Source organism: Berghia stephanieae, chromosome 9 (assembly GCF_034508935.2).
Source record: "Berghia stephanieae isolate SIO BIC M18660-M18661 chromosome 9, UCSD_Bste_1.3, whole genome shotgun sequence".
Lineage (NCBI taxonomy): Eukaryota > Metazoa > Mollusca > Gastropoda > Nudibranchia > Aeolidiidae > Berghia > Berghia stephanieae.
Genome location: NC_088368.1, coordinates 1,689,870 through 1,698,682, shown reverse-complemented (window position 1 = coordinate 1,698,682; position 8,813 = coordinate 1,689,870). Strand labels below are relative to the sequence as shown.

Genomic DNA, 8,813 nt, shown 5'->3' with positions numbered 1-8,813 from the left:
CCCTATATCTGGGTGGGGTTACTGACCTCCCACAGTGGGCAGGGAGGCACTTACTGTGTTTTCTATCCCCCTATATCTGGGTGGGGTTCCTGACCTCCCATAGTGATCAGGGAGGCACTTACTGTGTCTTCTTTCCCCCTATATCTGGGTGGGGTTCCTGACCTCCCATAGTGGGCAGGGAGGCACTTACTGTGTCTTCTATCCCCCTATATCTGGGTGGGGTTCCTGACCTCCCATAGTGATCAGGGAGGCACTTACTGTGTCTTCTATCCCCCTATATCTGGGTGGGGTTCCTGACCTCCCATAGTGGGCAGGGAGGCACGTACTGTGTCTTCTATCCCCCTATAACTGGGTGGGGTTCCTGACCTCCCATAGTGATCAGGGAGGCACTTACTGTGTCTTCTATCCCCCTATATCAGGGTGGGGTTCCTGACCTCCCATAGTGATCAGGAAAGCACTTACTGTGTCTTCTATCCCCCTATATCTGGGTGGGGTTCCTGACCTCCCATAGTGATCAGGGAGGCACTTACTGTGTCTTCTATCCCCCTATATCTGGGTGGGGTTCCTGACCTCCCATAGTGATCAGGGAGGCACTTACTGTGTCTTCTATCCCCCTATATCTGGGTGGGGTTCCTGACCTCCCATAGTGATCAGGGAGGCACTTACTGTGTCTTCTATCCCCTATATCTGGGTGGGGTTCCTGACCTCCCATAGTGATCAGGGAGGCACTTACTGTGTCTTCTATCCCCCTATATCTGGGTGGGGTTCTGACCTCCCATAGTGGTCAGGGAGGCACTTACTGTGTCTTCTATCCCCCTATATCTGGGTGGGGTTCCTGACCTCCCATAGTGATCAGGGAGGCACTTACTGTGTCTTCTATCCCCCTATATCTGGGTGGGGTTCCTGACCTCCCATAGTGGTCAGGGAGGCACTTACTGTGTCTTCTATCCCCCTATATCTGGGTGGGGTTCCTGACCTCCCATAGTGATCAGGGAGGCACTTACTGTGTCTTCTATCCCCCTATATCTGGGTGGGGTTCCTGACCTCCCATAGTGATCAGGGAGGCACTTACTGTGTCTTCTATCCCCCTATATCTGGGTGGGGTTCCTGACCTCCCATAGTGGTCAGGGAGGCACTTACTGTGTCTTCTATCCCCCTATATCTGTTTTCCAATTTGCTTTCTGTCTTTGTCTTGGAATGAGATTACTTGGTTTTGTCCTGGCTGGGAGGGAAACAGTCAAATGGCCGGTTAGTTTTGGGAGATGATATTTTTTCCTTGTAAATCATCTCTCTGTTATGCACTGTATTATGTTTTGTTTACATATTATATATGATTTGTAAACATTTGAGTGTATTCCTATTAGTGGGGACCTGTGCTTGTGTCTGGATGAGACTTCCTTTTAGGTGATCTCAAACTAAGTACACTGATCATCTCCCTGTTATGCACTGTATTGTTTTGTTTAAATATTATATATGATTTTTAAACATTTGAGTGTATCCCTCTTCTTAGTTGGGACCTGGGCTTGTGTGTGGATGAGACTTTTAGGTGATCTCAAACTAAGTACTTTGATAGTGTGCTCTTGGAATCTACATATGTTTCCTATTTGAACCAATTCCCTTTTGTCTTACCTTTTCTCGGGTGCTTTAATTGTAATTCTAGAACTTTTTACTAGCCCATTTTCTTCCTTTTTTCTGGTGCTGATATGACCTAAATGTGTTGGAAGCGCCGTAAAACCCTTCAAATCAAACAACCACCAATTCTCACTGATATTCATTGCTTCATGATGCCATTGTCAGCTGTTTTGTTTTTAACCATTAACACTAACACCATAGATTGGATTTTAACTTTTAATCCTAACTGGTGTCAACCATAGTCAATTTGACGCCGCTAGTTGATACATACATCTTGTAATTGTAAATAGCTTCATTGGGCATTGGTGTTGTAGAAAACTTAATGAGCACTCATAACAATAATTGAATGAGATTAGATAACAACATTTGAACCAACTTCTCATGTCAATAATTTTGTACATTTCTGTTATATTGCTATTTATTACACTTAGAATGAACTTCATATTATGACACGTGAATACTTCTACAGTTGGCTGAGTGGGGATATTGATTTTCCGGTTCCTGACCTCCCATAGTGGGCAGGGGGGGGGGGGTACATACTGTGTCTTCTATCCCCTTATATCTGTTTTCTAACATGCTTTCTGTCTTTGTCTTGGAATGAGAATACTTGGTTTTGTCCTGGCCCTAGCTGGGAGGGCTGGGTGGGGTTCCTACTTCCCATAGTGGGCAGGGAGGTACTTGCTGTGTCTTCTATCCCCTCTTATCTGTTTTCCAATAGCTTTCTGTCTTGGAGTGAGATTGCTTGGTTTTGTCCTGACCTTGGTCGGAGTCCTTGGCTAAGAGGAAAACAGTCGAATGTATAGTTATTGCCTTGGGAGATGATATGTTTTTTCCTTGTAAATCATCTCTCTGTTATGTACTGTATTATGTTTTATTTACATGTTATATTTCATTTGTTAACATTTGAGTGTATTCCTCTTAGTGGGGACCTGTGCTTGTGTCTGGATGAGACTTTTAGGTGATCTCAAACTAAGTACTTTGATGGTGTGCTCTTGGAATCTACATCTGATCCCTATTTGTTCCCAGTTCCCCTATGTCTTACTTTTTCTTGGGTGCTTTAATTGTAATTCTAGAACTTTTTACTGTCCCATTTTCTTCCTTTTTACTGGCGCTGATATAACCTAAATGTGTTGCAAGCGCCGTAAATCCCTTAAAAACAAAAACAAACAATCGTAACCAACCTGATTTCATATTTCACCCAAACGTCATCCATCTTTTTCCTGTTCAATAAAAATTGAACTCAGACCACAGGTAATCGAACTTGCTACCTTTCGGGTATGAAGCAAAGGCCGTACTGCTGAGCCACGCTGATTAACGTTTCAAACTGGACTGCAAATAATTCCAGTGATTTTGGCTATTGTAGTGAAAGAGCACAATACATGACAATACAGGGAGTGAGTGGAATACGTGGGAAAAGGGGGGGGGGGGGGGGGGTAGTGACTGTCCTTGGGTCAATGGATTCCTGACCAGTCCATAGCTTTGCGCTGACTCTTCTATAGGTAGTATGCGCTTGGCTAAGAAGCTCATAACATTGCCATCCGGAAGTATAATGGACCAACATACAAAACTGTGTGTATCCATGAACGTTTATAGTCGGGTTAATACAGTTCAGTGAGCATTACTCATAAACGCGGATGGCAAAAAACAATAACTAAGACCTGAGTGACGTCATCTTCGAACTATCTATATCATTTGTCCTTTCCATGCACCTTTTTGTCCTTGTTCATTTGGTGTCACCACCTTTTTGTCCTTGTACATTTGGCGTCACCACCCGAGCCCTGTCTGGAATCCTTGCTGAGAGGGAGACAGTCAGATTGGTTCATGTGTTGTTTTTTTTTTGTTAGTGATGTTGATGTTATTGTTTCCCTTGTAAATCATTTAATTTCTCCACGATAAGATATGATAGGGAATGAGATTAGCGGAAGAGTAGCGTCCCTTGATTGGACGTCACCCATAATCTGTGACGTCACCGACTATGGGTGACGTCCAATCAAGGGACGCTACTCTTCCGCTAATCTCATTCCCTATATTCTGTCATGGTTAGATTCTTTCATGTTTCTCATGCAAGCATTTGAGTGTTTCCCCGAGTGACTTTTATGATTATAATGGTTTCAGACTAACTTCAGCAAGGTTATATAAAATGTATGTATATTTTGTACTAATTGGATCTAAATCTGACTCAACTCCCATTAAACTTAAACTCGTCTTACTTTGTAGTAATACAACAACTTGTATCAATAATCCCATTGTCTTGAGAAGGACCTTCAGTGGCCTTCTTCTTGGAGACAGGCTAAGCTGCTAAGATTAAGATGTGAAAAAACGGGAAAACCCGGATATTTGGCAGTCCTGGTAGATATGTATCAGTTGTAGTGTTACCGTAGAACGGGGTGACTTTGCATCAATTTTAAAAGTAACTCAAAAAATGAAGTCTTAAAAATATTTCTAAAGATTACTTAATGCTCTTATATCTTGGGTCTGTGGCCCTAATATGCATTTCAGTCAATAATTAAATGAAGATTTAAGTTTTGGCTACGCTTATTTGTACTACCACTGCAAATAACGCCAGAGCTTATTTGTACTCTTACTAAAAATAGAATTTGCGTAATTACTAAAAATATAACATTTTATACGGATAGAACTGCAATATACAATGAATTATCTGGAATGGAAGTCAAAAAGTGACCACTTCATCTCATCACAATCACATTATAACTATTATTACAAGTTGATTTTGACGGACTTTGGTAATTCTTCACTCTTTTCAAGTCACAGAATACTCAGTTTACAAGGTAAGCATACGAAATGCACATTTTAATTCATTTCTTATTTTTATAACTAAACATGCTTTGGGGTTGTGTGTTTGTTGATTGTGCATCAGCTGACGACACATTTGTCGCTACCGCGAATTACTTAACTTTATTACTTTATTTTGTGAAAAATAACAATAACAGGGCTTTAAAAAAATTAAAATACTAATTCCCCCCCCCCCCCCAAATAATTTTAATCATCCTTCCATGTCAGGCGATTAAAACCAGGTGTTTCAATGTTCGATCCCCAGCGAGGCGACCAAAAGAGATACTATTTTTAGAAGGCCCTGATCCCCAGTCAAAAGGTTGCTAATTTTATCACGATCAAGAGGTTTCGAGTACTCACGACATTCCAGGCTCAGGGTCCTTTAAAAAAATACTTTTCATTCAGTTATTGTTATTATCTTTATTATGGCCGACACATCGTCCATACTTTTTCAAAACTTTTTTTTTTTTTTTTTGGGGGGGGGGGGGGGGGCGGGGGGAGCTGTTTTTTTATATCGGAAAATTGGGTTTTGTATGTTATGTTCATGGAGAGAGAGAGAGAGAGAGAGAGAGAGAGAGAGAGAGAGAGAGAGAGAGAGGAGTGAGAGAGAGAGAGAGAGAGAGAGAGAGAGAGAGAGAGAGAGAGAGAGTAATATTTTATAATGATAAGATATCTGTAGTGGTAGTATTATTAGTAGTTTTGAAATGCTTATGATGATGACAATGTGAGATAATTATATTAGTGTGATTATTTTTATTATATTTTTAAAAATTACGTACGGCTATGTCGTAGTGGTATGACACTCGCTTTTGGACCGGAAGGTCCTGGGCTCGAGCCTCGCTTGGCGCATAGTTGAGCCCTTGGAAAAGGCACTTTGCTCACTTTCTCTCACCGGACTCAGTTGTAAAATGTGTACTTGGCCGTTAACTGCGTTGTCTCTGTCCGAAGTAATTGTAATATCGCCTAACAGACGTTATGTCCCGTTCAACATGCGAAGTGTTGCTGTTATAAACTTTAGCATTGGCATGTATGTGCCTATTTTGCTGTAGTGAATTTAATTTAATTTTTTGTTTTCATCGACAGCTAACATGAAAGAACACTGTTGACGTTACTGGTGTCCTGACAATCCATAAAGATGCTGGCTCAAGGGCTATTCTGGCAAGGTGTGTTGAGGCAAACCTGTGGCAAAACTCATCAATCAGCAAACCATCATCTGGGCCAGCAGACCAGAGTGTCTGCATGCACTTTTTGACAATGGTTAGTAATGTTTTCAAATCTCCATTGCGCCTTTACATTTTTTATTGGTGATCAATAAAATAAATGCTCATTTTCTAAATGAAAATGGCAAAGCATCATTTGAATTGAATTACTACTGAATGTATTAACTTAACGACAGACTATCGTTTGTTGCCAAGAGTTTTGTTCTATGGATGTAAAACCAATGAAATTTCAAGTGTGTTGGTGTGAATAATGATCATTTTTTAAAAATTGCTATGTCTTTGACAAATGCATTTTATGACAATAATGCCATTTCCAAAAATTGCTAATGAAAAGTGTCTCTTTTTTATTTCAATTTTTCCATCCAGAGCAGGATCAACCCTCTTTGTGGAACTACAAAAAAAGTGGTGGCAAACAAGTAGTGTTGACTTTTTCTGTAAGATTTTCAAGGGTTTGGGAAAGCAAATTGCTTTTTATTCAGAGCTAGTGCACTATTTAACTGTTTTATTGTCTAAAATAGAATTGATTTTGCAGTTCAACTTGACTAGATATCTAATTTTATACGACTTGTCTCTCAAGTAGAATAAAAAAATGAAAAATGAGGATAGCGTGCCATATCATATTTTGAAAAATCATTTAATATATCTAGAAATCATCTGTATAACCTATTGTATACAGTAAATAATTAGGTTTTGTGATTATAATGATGAATTCATAAGGTATGACATCATATTTGACCACAAAATTATTTTATCTCTGGGCGTAAAAAAAAATCAATTTTACAGCATTTTTTTTTTATCTAAGGGGTATGGGTTAGTGAACTGATTATAATTTTTTTTAGACTTAGATCAATCTACAAAATTTTCGTTTTCTTGTCCTATTACGGTCATATTTTGAAAGTTTGATGGATCATTTCTTTTAGTTGTCTGCAAAATCAGCCTTTTAACTTTATGTCAAATTATAGAAAAAGCTTGCGCTTTCTCAAATGTCTGTTTTATGGCATTTGTCTGATTTTCTAGCAATCCTACCTCAATCATTTTCCTTTAAATTATCTTCAAATTTATTCAGAATCTTTTCTATGATGTGTTTTACATCATGATGTGCGGGTGGTTGGATGGGAGCATCACCCTTGAATCATATACCTATGATGTTCGCATGGGTGTACGATCCGATAGTGATGTCGTTTCTTCTTCTCTTTACTAGCCTATCCTGCTTCTTTGGTTTGTGATTGTATTTTTGACAGGGGATATTTTTTTCCTGTAAATCCTCTGCCTGTTTGTTCTTGGTTATTTATAATTTAGCTTATGATATCTTTAGGTTATGATTTTGATTGACATTTGTACTATTTTTGTTAGATTGCTTGTTTTTTTGTTTCAGCGGTCTCTCATATAACCTCAATTGTGTTGGAAGAGACCTAAAGCAACAAACAAACAAAAAAAAAAACATCATGATGTAAGTGTTTGGGGGTAAATTAAAATTTAGCAATTTTATAAATTTTAAAATTCATTTGTTCCTGTCGATCCGCGCTAAATTTTCAGTTGAAATCAAATAAAAATTCTAAAAAAATTATTCCAAGAGTTTTCATGATATAGCTATTTATGAAAGAAACATTGTGTTTAAATTTGAAAGAAATTTTTATGCTAGTTTTTGGTGCATCTATGTTAGAAATTTTAGGGTTTTACGTCTAATTTTAGCTTATGTTGCCCCTTAAAAAAGTTTTTTTTTTAATTTTTATTTTTGGTGTTTAGCATCAAATTATACATTACATTATTAGTTCATGAGATATAATTAAAGAATTTTAGAACTATAAAGCATATTTGACCACTAAAGTAATTTTTTGGTGAATAACAGCAGATATTAAATTATTTCGCAATTTTTTTTCTTAGAGGTATGGGTTAGCGAATCGTTTATAATTTTTTTCAGAATTTGATCAATTTATAAAATATTACTGTTTTCTTGTTCCATATTGGTTATACTTGATGAATGTTGGCCTTTGTCTGCATAATTAGCTTTATTATCAAATTAAAGACAAATTTTTCATTTTCTCAAAATTTCATTGTGCGTCATTCTCTGATTTTCTAACATTCACATCTGGATTGTTTCCCATCAGATTGTCTTCAAATTTGGTCAGAATTTTTCTTATGATGTGTTTTGCATCATGATGGTTGGGTTTTGGGCTAAACAAAAATTTAGCAGTTTTATGAATTTTTAAATCAATTTTTTTTCCTGTCATGTCACACCAAATTTTCACTAAGAAATCTAAAAAAAATTCTGAAAAATTTATTTTCAAGACTATTGCTAAACCTATCCATCTTGTTGTAAGAAACATTTTGTGTAAATTTGAAAGAGATCTGTTCGTTGTTTTTTTCTGCATCACTGTAAGAATTTTTGGGGTCTAATCTGAGCTTATATTGTCCCCCCTGGTGGTAGGGATTTGGTGGCTAATAGTATTAGCGCTGGTGTTAGGGACTCAGTAATAGCCATGTCGTAGGAACTCGGCGAGTAAAAGTGCTGGTGATAGGGATTCAACGAGTAAAAGCGCTGGTGGTAGGGACTCAGTGAGTAATAGCGCTGGTCGTAGGGACTCAGTGAGTAAAAGCGCTGGTCGTTGGGACTCGATGAGTAAAAGCTCTATGACTCGCTGAGTAATAGCGCTGGTGGTAGGGACTCGGTGAGTAAAAGCGCTGGTGGTAGGGGCTCAGTGAGTAATAGCGCTGGTCGTAGGGACTCAGTGAGTAAAAGCTCTATGACTCAGTGAGTAGAAGCGCTGGTGGTAGGGACTCAGTGAGTAAAAGCTCTATGACTCGGTAATAGCACTGGTGGTAGGGACTCGAAGAGTAAAAGCACTGGTGGTAGGGACTCAGTGAGTAAAAGCTCTATAACTCGGTAATAGCACTGGTGGTAGGGACAGTGTCAGTGAGTAAAAGCGCTGGTGGTAGGGACTTGGTGAGTTATAGCACTGGTGGTAGGGACTCGGTGAGTAAAAGCTCTATGACTCAGTGAGTAAAAGCGCTGGTGGAAGGGACTCGGTGAGTAAAAGCTCTATGACTCAATGAGTAAAAGCGCTGCTGGTAGGGACTGTTTGTGTGTTTTATTGTTTTTGAGGGTTTTACAGCGCTTGCAACACATTAAGGTCATATCAGCGCCAGTAAAAAGGAAGAAATGGGATA

At 38.7% G+C, this 8,813-nt stretch overlaps 1 long non-coding RNA gene across 1 annotated transcript; it reads left to right on the top strand.

The window, feature by feature from the left end:
• Window positions 1-4,146: 4,146 nt before the first annotated feature.
• Window positions 4,147-7,699, top strand: LOC144979456 (uncharacterized). Its single transcript, XR_013646706.1, has 3 exons — window positions 4,147-4,421; window positions 5,509-5,682; window positions 6,012-7,699. It is a non-coding gene; the product is annotated as an uncharacterized LOC144979456 (long non-coding RNA).
• Window positions 7,700-8,813: the final 1,114 nt, after the last annotated feature.